At 45.4% G+C, this 15,224-nt stretch overlaps 1 long non-coding RNA gene across 1 annotated transcript in view; it reads left to right on the top strand.

Moving 5' to 3' along the window:
• Positions 1–15,224, top strand: part of LOC147584446 (uncharacterized) — a 190,210-nt gene that overhangs the window by 10,185 nt on the left and 164,801 nt on the right. Inside the window, exon 2 of the long non-coding RNA XR_015250041.1 lies at positions 9,585–9,633. This is a non-coding gene — a long non-coding RNA (uncharacterized LOC147584446). The remainder of the gene's footprint in view (positions 1–9,584; positions 9,634–15,224) is intronic.

The following is a 15,224-nucleotide window of genomic DNA, read 5'->3' as shown; positions in this document are numbered from 1 at the left end:
TGCAGGCAAGAAACCCCACTGAGCTGAGCCACCAGGGCCAAGCCTGTCCACTGTGTGTTCTAACTCCAACGCCTGCCTGACGGCCGCAACCGTCATCGAAGCTTCTCTGCTGAAAAGTTCTGACCTTGAAAATCCTTGCCTTAAACACAGTCGGAACTTAGCGCTCCAGCCAAGGTCAAGGCCTACAGTGAACGCAGCTACTGGAGAGTACCGAAACCCTCGCTGTGCTTCAACCCCCACCTGCCCTGTGTATCCCGGTTGCCCACCACCCCCCACCCCCCACCACCGCGGTGAAAGGTTTCTCTGAAGTGGGTTCCCATCACCAGCAGAAGGACTCCCGATTGTGTGAGCTCAGAGCAGGGCGCAGGCGCCTGTGGTAGGACAGGCCGGCTCTACTGGCTGGCAACGCCGTCAGGGATAAAGGCATTTTGGCATATTTCCTGGGAAATACTGGCACTTGGTGGTGTTGGCTTGGTTGAGCCCATGGATCCCTCTGCTTTGGGGTATTTTTCTTGGCTTCCTGAAGCCTTAGACAGTGTGGTCTCTCCGCTCAATGACTCTGGCTGGGCTGTGGGCCAGGGTTATGTTGGCTGCCCTGAAGGACAGGACCCCACTGTATCAGCACTGTGTCTGGAACCAAGGGGGCATGCTCATTTGGAAGAAATGTCCGCCTCCCTCCCCTGACTTGTGGGCTCCCCAGTCAGTCCCAGGACTTCAGGGGTGATGATGGTGGGAAAATTGGAAGGCTTGGCTGTGGGTCGTTTCCTCTCCTCCTGTTAACCCCTCCTCCAAATCTCGTGGGAGAGCCTCCTCCGGGGCCATCCTCCCTGGCTGTGCTGTCAGGGGCCCACTGCTACCTGTACGCCCCCCCACTCCCCCAACCCCTGGGTTACCTCCCAGAGGCCGGGCCAAGCTCACAGCTCGGTCCTCCACTGCCCCCCAGTGGTTGTATTAGTTCACTGCACCCTGACTGCGGAGCAAGCTCTTTATTTCCCTTAATTCCCTCACACATGGTAGAAATTGCATTCCTACCATATTCCTAATCCTCTCCCTGGGGCTGTAAAGGACGTAGCACCTGCCCTAAAAAGAGTATAATCTCCCCCAAGAGGTGAAGGCATACCCACAAGGGAACAGTGAAACCAAATAGAGTAGCATTCGCTTTCAGTGAAAGTGATATTGTGATTTATAATAAGAAATATATATTAGGTCCTTGTCCACTGTTCCTGCCACAGAGCTCCTAAAAGCCTTGGCATTTGCTAAGTAATGAGAGTGATGATGGTGTCTTTCCTTAGGTTAATGAGGTGACTTTTGGCCTGCACCTGAGATTAAGGATCTCCAGCCTTGCCCTTCCCCCCCCCCCCCCCCAGAAGTCTGTGGGTGGGACTGAGAGTTCCAAACCTCCAATCACAGGTTGCTTCTCCTGGCAACCAGGTGGAAGCCATCTCCATTGGTCATTGATGTAATCAATCGGGCCTATGGAATGAAACCGCCATAAAAACTGGGAGGTAGGTGGTGGGGAAAAGACAGGGTTTGGAGAGCTTCAGGGTGGGGAACGGGTGGAGATTCTGGAAGGGTGGCGTGCTCCCAGAGAGCGTGGAAGCTCCACCCTTCCCCACCCTGCCCCCCCACCCACACACCTTGCCCTGTGCTTGTCCTCTACCTGACTGTTCCTGAGTTACACCCTTTTAACATAAACCAGGAATCTAGCAAATTAATTCAATTCAAGGAGGAGGTCATTGGAACGTATTATTTGTAGCCAGGCATTCTGAGCCACAGGTAAGGACCCAGGCCTGAGCCTGGCATCTGAGGTGGGAGAGCGGTGGTCTGATAGGACTGGGCTTTTCTCCTGTGGGATCTCATGCTCTCTCAGGGTGGATAGTGTCATAATTTTGTTGAATGGTAAACTACCCAGCTGCTGTCTGAGAATTGCTTGATGTTATGGAGGAACCCTGCTCCCCACTCCCCGCCCCCCCCCCCCCCCCAGACCACATGCTGGAATTAGAAATCCTTTTAGTCACTGTCACAAGTGCAATTTGTTAGAACAGCCCTGGGTCACAGAAACGTGGTTTGGGAAGAGACAGGATGACAGGCTGGGGGATGAAGAACGTTGGATTCCTGGATGGTCGTGGGATCACTTATAGTCTGGAGCATGAACTCCTGGACTCAGTTACTAAAAGTAAACGTTACCAGTGGAATTGAGAGAGGGAACCTGCTCCAGGGGAGGCGAGCCACTGGAAACGGAAGGAAATGCCAGACAAGAAGCTAAACATAACGATGATCCTTTGTTTGCTGTTACTCATAGTAGCTAAAACAAAAGCAAACAGAAGTGCTGAGTTGGGCCTTGAGGCCGAAACCAAGCCCAGATTGGGGCCTGGGTGAGTTTGGAAAGAAAAGAAAGCAGTCACTGTAGGAGGAGGGCAAAACCCAGAAACTAATGAAACCAGGGCTACGGTGTGAAGGAACTGTGTCATTTTGTGGGTCGGGGGCATTAGCTTCCTGAGGAACATCTGGTAAAACGGGTTGTGAGCGGAAGAGCTGTGTGAGAGGTTTAGACGGCTGCTTTGTGCGGGAGCATGTTGCGGCCGATAGAGGACCCCTAGCTCACAAGGAAACCATCATAGATGGCTACGTGCGATCCAGACATACAGGAGGCTGTTCTCTAGGGGACAGCGTGGGGTCTGTTTACTCCGCGAAGGGGGACTGTCCGTCTCCCCCTGTGAACGCCCCAGGTGCAGCAGCTGATACAGGCTTCACGTGTGAGCCAGGGGGGAGAGGCTTTAAGAATACTATGATGGTCACCTGCTAAATATGCCCGTGACTCAGCTCATGGGACATGCTGTGGCTAAGGGGGCCCCTTTCGCCGGGGAACCCCCATATAGCCTTTTGTTGGCAAGCCTAGGGACCATTCAGAAAAACTGCCAGTGGAGGGAAGGCCAGGCAGAGGAAAGGAGTCTTTGTCCTTTCAACCCCAGGAATCTCATCAAAACAGATGCGAGATGAGCCCGGCAGTTGAGCATTGGGTAGAGTTGACTCCACAGGCTCAGGAGTGATAAGCATGAAAGGAGCCCTCAGAGATGCAGCCTTTCCGGTCCCTTACGATAGCTCATCTGTGGAGAAAGGGAGGCAACGACACGCGTGTGTCTCATCTGTGCTGGGGTCTTTGGGCCCCCTGGCTGTAGTCCCGCGGTGACTTTGTGTGGGAGGCATGTAAAATTGTCCGCGCTTCACACATGGGAAAACTGAGGCTGGAAGAGGTCTCTTTTGAGGTCACACAGTTGCTAAGTGGCCAAGCCAAACTTCAGGCGCCTCTGAGATTCCACAACCAGCTGCCCCTGATAACACCCATGCCTGACCCTGCGCGTGTGCTCTTAATTTGCACAGTGCTCTCACATGATTAAAAAAAAAAAATTTTTTTTTATGTTGATTCTTGGGTGAGAGACACAGTGCATGGCGGGGCGGGGGGGCAGAGTGAGAGGGAGACACAGAATCCGAAGCAGGTTCCAGGCTCCTGCAGAGGGCTCGAACCCACAAACTGTGAGATCATGACCTGAGCTGAAGTCAGAGCTTAACCGAGCAAGCCACCCAGGCGCCCCAATGATTTATTTAATGGAATCCTCATTCTGTCTGTTTTGTGAAGAAGAAAATAAAATCTCAGAGAAATGACATGCCCCATGACTCAGACCTTGTCTAGTGGGTGGCTGAGCTAAGATTCACAATTCAAACACACTTGATCCTGGAAACCCGGGAGCCTCTATGACACCACAAGTTTCTGTTTGGTGTCCCCACCAGCCATCGAGCTCTGAGGACTGAGTTTTCCTGGAAAAGCTCTTCTGCCTTCTTCCCACCCCAAGCTGGGTGTCACCTAAGCCCTGTCCCCATCTCTAAGCATCTGTCCTGTCATAGGCAGTCCTCACCCGTAGGTCCGTAGGTACTGTTGCTGGTTTTATTATGCTGCCCTTGAGCATCTCACCTCCTTTACCGGGTTCTGTCAGGGGCACTGTTAGGAACCAGTGTCCCTGTGATTTTAGCCAGAGCCCCTAGGCTTGTCTTGTTGAAAATCCACCCTGCCATTTCCCCTGCGAGCCTTTTCTCTGGAAAAGGAAAACCCTGGGGCATTCTTCTGTCCATTAGAGGGCTTGCCCAGGAGAGAGAAACACCTAACAGCAACAGGAACAGTGTGGAAGGGTAGGACACACATCCAGAGGCAGGGTGGCAGTGAGGTCCATTCCCTGAATGTGGCTTTCAGGGCAACTCTATGACAGAAACACAAGAGGCAACAACAAAGCTGGCATTCAAGGTGACACAGGATCAAAGCCAGGGTTCGTGTTAATTGGGATTTTACCTGCTAAGCCCTGGACATGCTTCACTCCATGTAAACATCAAAACAACCCAGTGAGGGCAGAATTTTCATACTCCCGTTGTGTAGATGAGAAAACAGAAGCTTGGTAAGCTTGGGTCATTTGCTCAAGAGTTCATAAGCCCATCAGTTCCCAACCACATTGACACAGTACCCCTAAACAGGGGCTCTCAGAATCACCCATCCAGAGTTTGCTGATTTAAATTTTTTTTAATGTTTATTTATTTGTGAGAGAGCCAGACAGAATGCAAGTGGGTTAGGGGCAGAGACAGGGAGACACAGAATCTGAAGCAGGCTCCAGGCTCTGAGGTGTCAGCACAGAGCCCAATGTGGGGCTCGAACCCACAAGTTGCAAGATCATGACCTGAGCCAAAGTCGGATGCTCAACCGACTGAGCCACCCAGGCGCCCCCCAGAGTTTGCTGATTTAATAGGTCTAGGTGAGACCTGAGGATTTGCATTTATAACAAGTTCCCCAAGTGAGTTGGGAACTTGGACAACCACTGCTCCAGAGGCTAGATGGCTGATGAGTAGTCAGCTCAAAACCAACCCAAGGGCATGGCAAAGGGGATTTGTTTGCTTTAACGTGTATCATCTTGCATTTGGGGTGCCCTGGGCTGGTGGTAGCAGCAGGTGATGCTGACCTTGATCGTTTCCCTCATGGCTGCCTCCTGTGGAGAAGGCAGGGAGGTGGGCTCTACACTGTTGAGCCTTAAAAGGGCCCAAATGGGACTCCAGTGGGCTGATCCACCAGAGTGACGGGCTTCAGGGGTTCTGCCTAACGGCAGGTGAGGGCTGGAGGCCAAACCAAGGCAGTCGCAGCCAGCCGTGCCCTGGACCAGCGGTAGCCAAATGCTACTCCTCATTTTGTCCAATCCACAAAAATCTCAATTGTGCACCCCCGGAGATTTGGTTCCCTTGTCTCAGGATCAAGAAGCAAACACACTTGCCCTGCCTGGTGCTCGTAGGGCACGCGGCCTTCTCCCCACCCCTGCCCCACACACAGCCTGGTAGGAGAGGGTGACACTTGGCAGGAGGGAGAAAAGGAAGGACAAAGAAGCAGCAGCCCGGGGTGGTGAATGTGGGAGCTCAGAAGACCCCACCCCTTGTCCTCGGCCCCCCCTCTGTGTGTGGAGGCCTGGCCGAGGTTGAGTTGCAGGTGGTGGCAAGAGATTGAAATTCCCAGGAAAGGAACAGTAACCATTCTTTCCTTTGGGGCCGATTGCCTGTGTTCTGCTTCAGGTCAAGCTGACCCTGGGCTCTTAATGCGAACAGAGAGCCCGAAAGCAGATACACTGTATCTGCATGGGTTGTCCAGCTGGCGAACGTGTCTTCTAAGGATGCCACACTCCGCATCTTCATTAATGGAGCAGTGTGAAATCCCGGAGCAGGGCCGTTGTAGGAGCTCCGGCTAAACGCCTGTGTCGAAGAGTAATTGCTTTGTGACAGCCACGTGTTAACAGTTCTGGGGTTGCCTAAAGCTCAGGTGGGAGCCTGGCAGCCAGAGCCACCGTGGGTTGCAGGGCAACTCCCAGCCAGAAGACCTAAATGGTTTTCAAAAAGAGGTTTTAGTATATGAAACATGCCCTTGGATGGAGCCAGCTCTGTAGACTGGGAAGCAAAAGCCACAGTTCCATTTGTTTTATGCCCATCTGAGAGTCACAAAATTTTGTTTGTTTGTTTATTTATTTCAGAGTGAGCAGGGGAGGGGCAGAGAGAAAGATGGGGAGAGAGAGAATCCCGAGCAGTCTCCGTGTTCTCAGTGCAGAGCCTGGCACGGGGCTTGTTCCCAGGAACCGTGAGATCATGACCTGAGCAGAAATCATGAGGCAGACGCTTAACTGTCGGAGCCACCCAGGCGCCCCTCACAAAATTTTTAAATCAAGGTCTAGACAAAGCAAAACGAAGAAGAAGGAAAAGCAGAAGAAAAGAGGAAGACAGAAAGGGAAAGAGCGGTCAGGGCCCAGCAGGGAGAAGAGACATCCCCATTCACAGCAAGTCTTCCCTGTCTGGCCCAACTTGGCCCAGGGGAAGAGCCCAGATTTCAGATTCCCAGGAGATAATGAACGGACACAAAGATACTAGGAGTCTGATGCCCTAATTAGCTTCTTAGATCAGTGGCTTCTGGTCTTGGCTGACTTTCAGAATTATCTGGGGATCATTTAAAAGTCTTGACCCCAGACCAATCAAATTAAAGTTGCTGCAAACCAGGCCTCAAACATTTTTATGAGTTCTTCAAGCTTTTCAGTGGGCAACCATGGCTGATAATCCCTGCTCTAAAATACCCTTGATGACTTTAAATTTCCTGGGTGATTGGCAGATTTTGATAACCTGCTTTATGCCCACTAGCCATGAAGTCGATTAAGATCTGGCTCCGAATCCTCCTCATTGCCTGTTTCTGTTATTCTGTATTTTTGTTTAATTGAATTGATTTCTCACAATGAGCTTGAACTGGAGTCAAGTAATTTATACTTAAAAAATGAGTGGATACAATTGTGCAAGTATTTTCCAGTTCTCCCGGCATGTAATGTCTTCTAAGAATACGCTGACCTCGTATCTGACTTTTTTAACCACACATGCCTTTGCAAAATAAACTTTGACCCTAAAATACACCAGCAAGCCAGACGTTTCTTCTCCAATTTTCAGTCAGTTTCTTGATTTTTATCTGTAGCCTCCAAAAAGAAAGAAAAAGAAACCGTTTTGGAAGACCTGCCACCTCTTCAAATAACTTCTTTTTCTCCCTTTGGGTACATGTGATAATGTGGCAATTCTGATTTTTTTTTTTTCTAAGAAAAAATTATACCAGACAGACAGGTCTTAGATAATTTTCCCCCCTTTTCCACCAATCTCTTGTCCTATTTTTTTTTTTTTAAGCTCTTTTAGAAGTGCCTCTTCCAATCAAAGGAAGGCCATTTATTTCAAGATCTATAAATAGCTCTGGGTCTTTAAGATTCTTCTAGCACATTGTATTCTTCTCTCTGCAATCTTCATTTTCTTCCCAGTTTTCCCGTTCCTACACACCCTGAGAAATAATTCCCTGTGGGGAAAGCTATGACAAATGCACCAGAACAAAAGGGACCATGCCAAATGCCCAGAGGGGTCTTGATTACTTAGTGGCAAACAGCCAAGTGTCTTCCCAGCCCAGGTGTAGATTTCAGCACTGTAAGTTGCTATACGTTCCTAGGTAAGTATACATGTCACAGGTCTGGAGAAAACACTGCTGTTAGAAATGTTGCCAGTGGCCACGGCCATAAGCCAGTAGACAGACTATCTCTGCTTTCATCTCTCCCCTGAATTTCTAACGCATCTTAGGGATCTAAGATCTAACACATCTTGTTTATTGCTAGTGGAGAGAATCAAATTCCGTTTTTAAAAAAAAATCTCAATGGATTTATCTTATTTCTGTATTAATATTTTTTATCTTGATCTTATCTTGTAAACTATGTATATACTTCAGGGTGCTTGGGTGGCTCAGTAGGTGAAGCGTCTGGCTCTTGGTTTCGGCTCAGGTCGTGATCTCAGGCTCTTGCGATCGAGCCCCGAGTCAGGCTCCGTGATGGATGTGGAGCCTGCCTAAGAGTCTCTGTCTCTCTCTCTCTCTCTCTCTCCCTCTCTGCTGCTCACTTACATTCTCAAAAATAAATAAATAAATAAAAATACATTTTTAAAAAACCATGCATACTTCACTATGCCTTAGCCATGCTTTCACACTTTCAACCACCTAATCTTTTCAAAACTTAAGATGGTTTTATTATATTTTTAGTGTTAGTTTTTATTTATTGTTTTTGTTTGAATTCAAGTTAGTTAATATACTGTGTGGTCTTGGCTTCATGAGTAGAACCCAGTGATTCATCTCTTACGTGTGACACCCAGTGCTCATCCCAACAAGTGCCCTCATCAATGCCCATCACCCATTTAACGCAGCCCCCCCCCACCTCCCCTCCCGCAGCCCCGTTTGTTCTCTGTATTTAAGAATCTCTTATTGTTTGCCTCCCTCTGTTTTTATCTCATTTTTCCTTCCTTTCCCCTATGTTCATCTGGAGTTCTCAAACTCCACATAGGAGTGAAATCATATTACATGTACCTTTCTCTGGCTGACTTCTTTGACTTAGCATAATACCCTCTAGTTCCACCCATGTTGTTGGCAAATGACAAGATTTCATTCTTTTTGATTGCCGAGTAGTATTCCATTGTATACACGTATATCCCACATCTTCTTTATCCATTCATCAGTTGATGGACATTTGGGCTCTTTCCATACTTTGGCTGTTGCTGATAGTGCTGCTGTAAACATGGGGGTGCATGTGCCCCTTCAAGTCAGCATTTTTGTATCCTTTGAATAAATCCTAGTAGTGCAGTTGCTGGGTCCTAGGGTAGTTCTATTTTTAATTTTTTGAGGAACTCCGTACAATTTTCCACAGGGACTGCACCAGTTAGCGTTCCCACCAACTATGCAAAAGGATTCCCCTTTCTCCACATCCTTGATAACCACCTGATCTTTAGGAGTAGCTATTGACTGAGCAAAATATTTTGTTTCAGGGTTGAAATCAATGAATAATCTGGTAATATGTCTAAGAGAAAATTATCCTACAGGAATCATGTTCGTATCTCTATCTGACCCATCTTCTCTCCTTCCCAAGTCCAAGGTTCAATGATCCCATGGGAAAAGCCCTAGATTTGGGGGAATATTTGTGTTTTGGTCTGTTCCATGCTCTTTCTAAAGGTGTATTTTTCAAAGAGGATTAAGAGTTCATTGTTGGGAAATTTTGTTCTGATTGTGTATAATAGGGTAGGGTTATTTATTTACCTTACTGTCTTCATTGTTGACCTGCCTCATGATGGCTAACCAGTCTGAAGGATGGAGGGAACACAGATATAAACAGGCTTGAGATTTATCAGCCATCTCTCAGCCAGAGTGTTGAACATGTCAGTCCACCTCAAACCCCGTGCTTGCATTCTAGAATTTTGTAACAGCATTTCTCAGGGAATTTGCAGTCTTCTGAATCCCCAGTTCTGCGAAAAATTGATCAAGAAGTCAGGAAAATGGGAAATAAGTATTACAAATCTCCTTTGAGATGTAAAGCTTATCAAGTAACAGAGATGGTACTGGTTGGAAAGAAGCCAGTGACTTCAAGCTTCAAGCAAGAGCAGAAGCTGACAAGGAGAAAGGTTAAGGAGGACATTTCTGGGAACCCAGATGATCACAATCTAATCTGTTTCTCTTGTAGCTGTTGCCGTGCTTATAAGTGGTGTCCCTGGCTCTGTCTGCTGCTAATGGTGAGTCATCCCTACAAATGAAATGAGCATTAATACGCTTACGCACATAGTATGCTTTATACAAATCCGATGATCCAAGAAATAATGAGTTTTACAAACAAATTAAGTTCTTAAATTGGCAATTTTGACATGTGATTCTGTGTAGCATCATTAATCTTGGTAGGAGATCTGAATGCTACATTATTGGAATACCATCTTATAACATTTGCTGGCATTTTTCCAGTGTTTGAATATTGCTACAAGCTACCGTTCTCTGTAAAGCCATGAAATTTAAAGTTTCCTATTCTTCTTATTTATTCTTAAGTACGCGACAGATTTTTTCAGATAACCATAAGAGTGATGCAGGAGTATAAAGAATGTTGGAAGTATTTTAAGAAAAACCTGTGATTTCAGACATTCCAAGATTTCCAATTTCCAATTCCAGAAATTCTACTTTCTTCTTTTCAAGTCCTGCAGATGTTGAGGAATTTGAAGACCCTGCTCTCAATTTTATCTCCTAAATTCCTTGTAGAGTCTGGTGCCTGATCTCTGCCCCTGACCCGAGCTGCCTTCCTGTTAGGGTTGGGCTGCTGGACCAGCATTCTGGCAGAGTCCCTTCAGTCCATTCTGTATACTGGAGCCAGAGAGACCTTAACAGTAATACAGACCTGTTCATTTCATCCCTTCACACAAGGCATTTTAGTGGATGCCCACATGAAAAGGTACTTGATTAGTAATGGGGGGAATCAAAGTTAAAACCCCAGTTGGAGATGAGTACACACTTAACAGATAGGCAGGAAGGATAAAGTCCCAGGTCAGTGAGTCAGGGACAACATCTGGTTTTGACCCGCCATTTTCTTTATAAGCTTAACATAATGCCAGACAATTAGTAGGTGCTCCATGCCCATTTGCGGATGGGTAACTGAATGAATAAATGGATGAGAAAGACACATGCAGGAGGCTTCATGCCTGTACCACACACCTGGCAAAAGAGAGGGTCCTGTGGGCGATGTCCAAAGTGGTGTTTCTTCTGCAAGGCAGACAGTCAAGATCCCTCTCTTTTTCACCAATGCCTTGGCTCCTGTTATAGCAGTGAAATTGACCCTCATGAGGCCAAATTTTCCCTTGTGGAACATGGAGAGACTGTACAACAGACCAGGCGCTTCTTCCTTCCTTCCTTCTGAAAAATTATTCAACTATATCAAATTACATAACAATCTATTCAAACATCACCTAACAGTAGCAATATCATTTCCTCCTGTTTTGCAGAATTGCAGTGGGACACAAGTGAGATAATGCACATAAAAGTGCTTCATAAAGCACAAAGCGTCATGCAACATTAATGTCTGACATTATTAAATTGGCCGCTTCTACTTTAAAAGCACATCCCTGTCCTCCTAACTTTGTGTCATAGGCCCTGGGCTCCGCCTTCAGCCAACTTGAAGAGATCCTCTTTCTATCTGGGAACCCCTTCGTTCCTGGTTCTCTCTGCCATGGTTTAGGCGCCCTATATTCTGGTACCTCAGTTACTTAATCAAGGCTCTCCTTATATCTGAGGGAAAATGTATTTTAGAATGAGACCCACCATGTTTTGAATTTTGACTTTGCAGCTTAGAATTTCCTTGACCCTTGACCAATTTCTTAACATTTCTGAACCTCGGTTTCTGCGTCTGTAAAATGGGAATGAAAGTCTCTTCCTAACAAGGTTGTTGTGAGAATTGAATATAGCCCTATGCTCAAAGTAGCATTCTGACTATCTGGTTCATAATGAGTATAAGGTGTACATGAGTTCCGTTCCATTTCCCTCTGAGTGATCTCAACTAATTGACAAGCTCATCTTCACTAATAAAAAAGGGAAAAATCAGATTCTCTTGGGTTAGATGAAAGGTAGGAATATCAGATTGGATAAAATAGTTATTAGTCCTTTAATAAAGCAGAGAGTTAGATATGTGGTCACATAAGCCCATCAGCCTCTCCCAATGACCACCGAACCTTTTGGGCAATGGAAGGATTGGAATACCCAAGACAAGGAACTGACCAACTGAGCAGAGACTCTTGTCTGAAAGTATTTTCTGGGAACATGATGGTTTTCCAAGTCTCACAATCATGGCCAGCTAGAACTGGCTAATCCTACCTTTGAGTGGACCACTTCAACACATTCTGGGAACCATGCCAACAATAATTGGATACCAGTTGGTCAAACCCAAATCACCTATTCCCTAAGCCTGGCCTTTCAGTCTAAGGAATCAACATCTTGGACCAAGACTTGCAATAGGAGTGACCTTGTCGGAGGCTCACTGTGAGAGTTTGTGTAAGACCACCTCTCACTGGGTCCCAGTCTACTTACCTATACACTGAACAGTTGGGGCATGCGCAGTCACAGGGCCCTCCCTAGTCTTGTGTCCTGTTGATCGATAGCGTAAGGCTCTGCCCATGGTAACTTATACCTCAGAATCGGAGAATATTTCCCTTGGTTTTAAATAAAAATCCTTCCTGCTTTCTTTGAAGTCTGTCCCTGTACTTCCTGTTCTTTGAATTGACAAGGAACGGTTTTTCACTGTTACCACTTTCCAGAACCATCCTGCTTCTGTTTTCTGATTTCGTTCTGCACACTCATATGGAAGTTTCCAGTCTCGGCTCTGTGATCACCGGGGTGCCTGCTGCCAGCACAGCAGGTGTGAGGTCATCCCCCAAATGCTTTTATCCTGTGCCCCATCTCCATCACTTTCACACGAACAAGTATTAGGTACACAATATGCAAGTTTGCTTTTCTCCACTCTGACTCAATAAACGAGTGAACTTCTATGAACCAGAAGGTTCATAGTGAAGGTGGACTCTTCTGCCGTGTAGTGCTAATCTTAGAGACTCGAAAGGCTTTGGCTGTAACATCCTCGCGTTGGAAATTTCCCAGGATAGTCCCAATTTCAAACATTACATCTTATTTCTAGTCAAGAGTTATGAATTTCCATCCTGAAAATAGTCTTTGCAGAGAGGATTGAGAGCCGGAAAATGGTGATGCAATTGACCTATGTCAGAGATATAAGTGCTGAGGAAGATCCATGCCAGCTGGTCAGGGCAGGATCCTCGTAGGCAGGAAGAAAGTATGCAGGCTAGCAAGAGCCTTTTCTCACCATGCTATCATCCAACAAGGGGATGTGTATTTTTTTTTTTTTTTTTTTTTTTTTTTTTTTTTTTTTTTTGGTGTGGTTTTCCTGCCCTCTAGTGTCTCAGGGCGTTAAGAACTTGTTGAACCTAAAAATGCGTTCTCACTCACCACCATCCATAGATTTTATAGGGTCATAGAACACAAACTATGAGAACTCAATGAAAAAAACATTAGAGATAATCTAGCACAGGGAGGATGAATCATTCATTCAGTCAGTGATAGCATAAGTTCATCTTCTTGTATAATAATACTATAGTATTGTATAACGTTAATTACATTCTTTGTTACTGAAATTACATTAATTTCTCTCTTGTCCCTGAGGACATAAAATTACATCTTTTTTGACTGCAGAACCAGAATTTGTTATTTTTTTGTTTGCTTATTTATTTTTTTAATTAGAGTGTGCGCAAGCAGGGAAAGGAGGGAGAGGGAGAGGGACCATCTTAAGCAGACTCCGCGTTCAGTGTGGAGCCGGATGCGGGGCTCAATCCCATGACCATGAGATGATGTTCTGAGCCAAAATCAAGAGTCAGACACTCAACTGACTGACCAACCCAGGTGCCCCTCCAGAGCCATAGTTCTTAATTCAAACTGTGTAGGAAAGACTACCAGCTCCTCGTCATGTACAACTCCACTCTGAGTACTTTGCAGAGTTTGGCACGTGTTAGGTGTCCAGTCAGTATTTGTTGAATTAATAAATGCATAAGTGGCAGAATATTTTGTCAAAATATTAATTGTGGTGTCTTTGTGATTCTCATTGTTGTACTCATTGTAAGCATTTTATCGAATGAGCATAATTTAGCAGGGTATGATCATGAAACAACTCTTTCCCAGCTACTGCCTTTTCAAATCTGCTTAGTGGGTAGTCGTTTTCCCCCCTACACATTCGTTAAATCAAGGGTAGGTCTCATCACTGTTGCGGTACTTTCAGATATAAAAACGACCTCTGGTCACTTTTAAACACAGTGATTTAATTTTCCAATCACTTGAAGGTGGATTCCTCCGCTGTTGCGGTGCTAATCTTAGATAGGGGGATAGGATAATAATGAGGTACCAATTAATCTGTCAATTTGGCAAAGATAAAGCATATAGTAGTGAATTTCTGCCTCTGGAAATATCAAAGTAGGTTATTTCAGATTGATCCTTTTCCCACACTTAGAAAGGCTGAAAAAAAAAATACCGGAAGAATAATGTGTCTGAAAGTGTTAGAGAGTTAGAGAAACAATTAAATCTAGCAGATTCAGGGTTTCTAAGAGATAGGAAGCCAGAGAGGGGTGCCCAGCATTTGCAAAGCTCACTGCCCTCCCCCCACCAAAAAATTTGGAGATTGGAAATGTGTGACAAAGACTGAAAGATGAGCAGATAGCAGCAGAAGAGAGGGTAAGAGCCTGAGCAGGGATTTTATCAGTCTCCTGCAATTGAGGGAAAATTGGATTTCAGAGCTTGCTGAGGGGTGGGGGGCTGGCTGGTAAATATCCCAGAGTTTCCATTTTGACCCCCTCCCCCAAAGATTTCATACTGGATTAGGCCTCCCTTCACAAAGGATGAAGTTCAATCCATAACTGCATTAAGGTGACCTGCCCCAGCTCGCTGCCTGCCAGAAATAATAAGGAATCCTCTCTGGAGGAGCATACATCCTCCAGAGCCTCAAATGATATCTACGCTATCTAAATACAAGCCGCATGGTCAAAATTAATCAGACCTAAAAGAATATAGAATAGGACCAAAAAAGAAAAAAGTCAACCAGACAATAGAAACAGACCTATGGGAGATCCAGATAGGGGAGTTATCAGATGGGGATTTTAGCAGGGCCATGATTCAGAGATAAAAAACAAATGGAGATTTAGAGTAAATAACTATAAAACATAAAAAGAATATAATAGAAATTCTAGAACTGAAAATAAAATAACTGAAATAAGGATTTGATAAACAGAGAGTTAATAAAGCAGAATAAAGATCAGAAGAAGATACCAAGACTGAAGCAGAGAAAGACAATAATAATGCTAGACAGAGGAAAGAGCACAGGAAACATATCATTTGAGTCCCAGAAACTGACATGGGAAAGAATGGATCAGAGGCAGTATTTGAAATGTCAGTCGCCGAGAATTTTCCAAAACTGATGGAAGAAACCAAACCACATATCCCACCCAGAAGCTCTCCACACACAAAGTAAGGTAAATACAAAGAAAATCACTACCTAAGTACATCATAATAAAACTCATTTTAAAAATCAAAGGAAAAGGGTCTGGAAAAGTGTCCAGGAAAAAAAAAAAAGGCAGGACAAAGGAATTGTGATATATTCACACTATGGAATGTTATACAGCATAGGGGTAAGCAGTTTAAAATTAGTTGCAAGAGCATTAAAAAAATCTCTATGAAAAATATTGAGTAAAAGAAGCCAGGCATAGAAAAGCATATGTATTAAGTCCATAAAAATCATGAAGTT

Source organism: Puma concolor, chromosome A1 (genome assembly GCF_028749965.1).
Source record: "Puma concolor isolate L17-30 chromosome A1, mPumCon1.1.hap2, whole genome shotgun sequence".
NCBI classification, from domain to species: Eukaryota; Metazoa; Chordata; class Mammalia; order Carnivora; family Felidae; genus Puma; species Puma concolor.
This window is presented reverse-complemented; position numbering and strand designations above follow the sequence as displayed.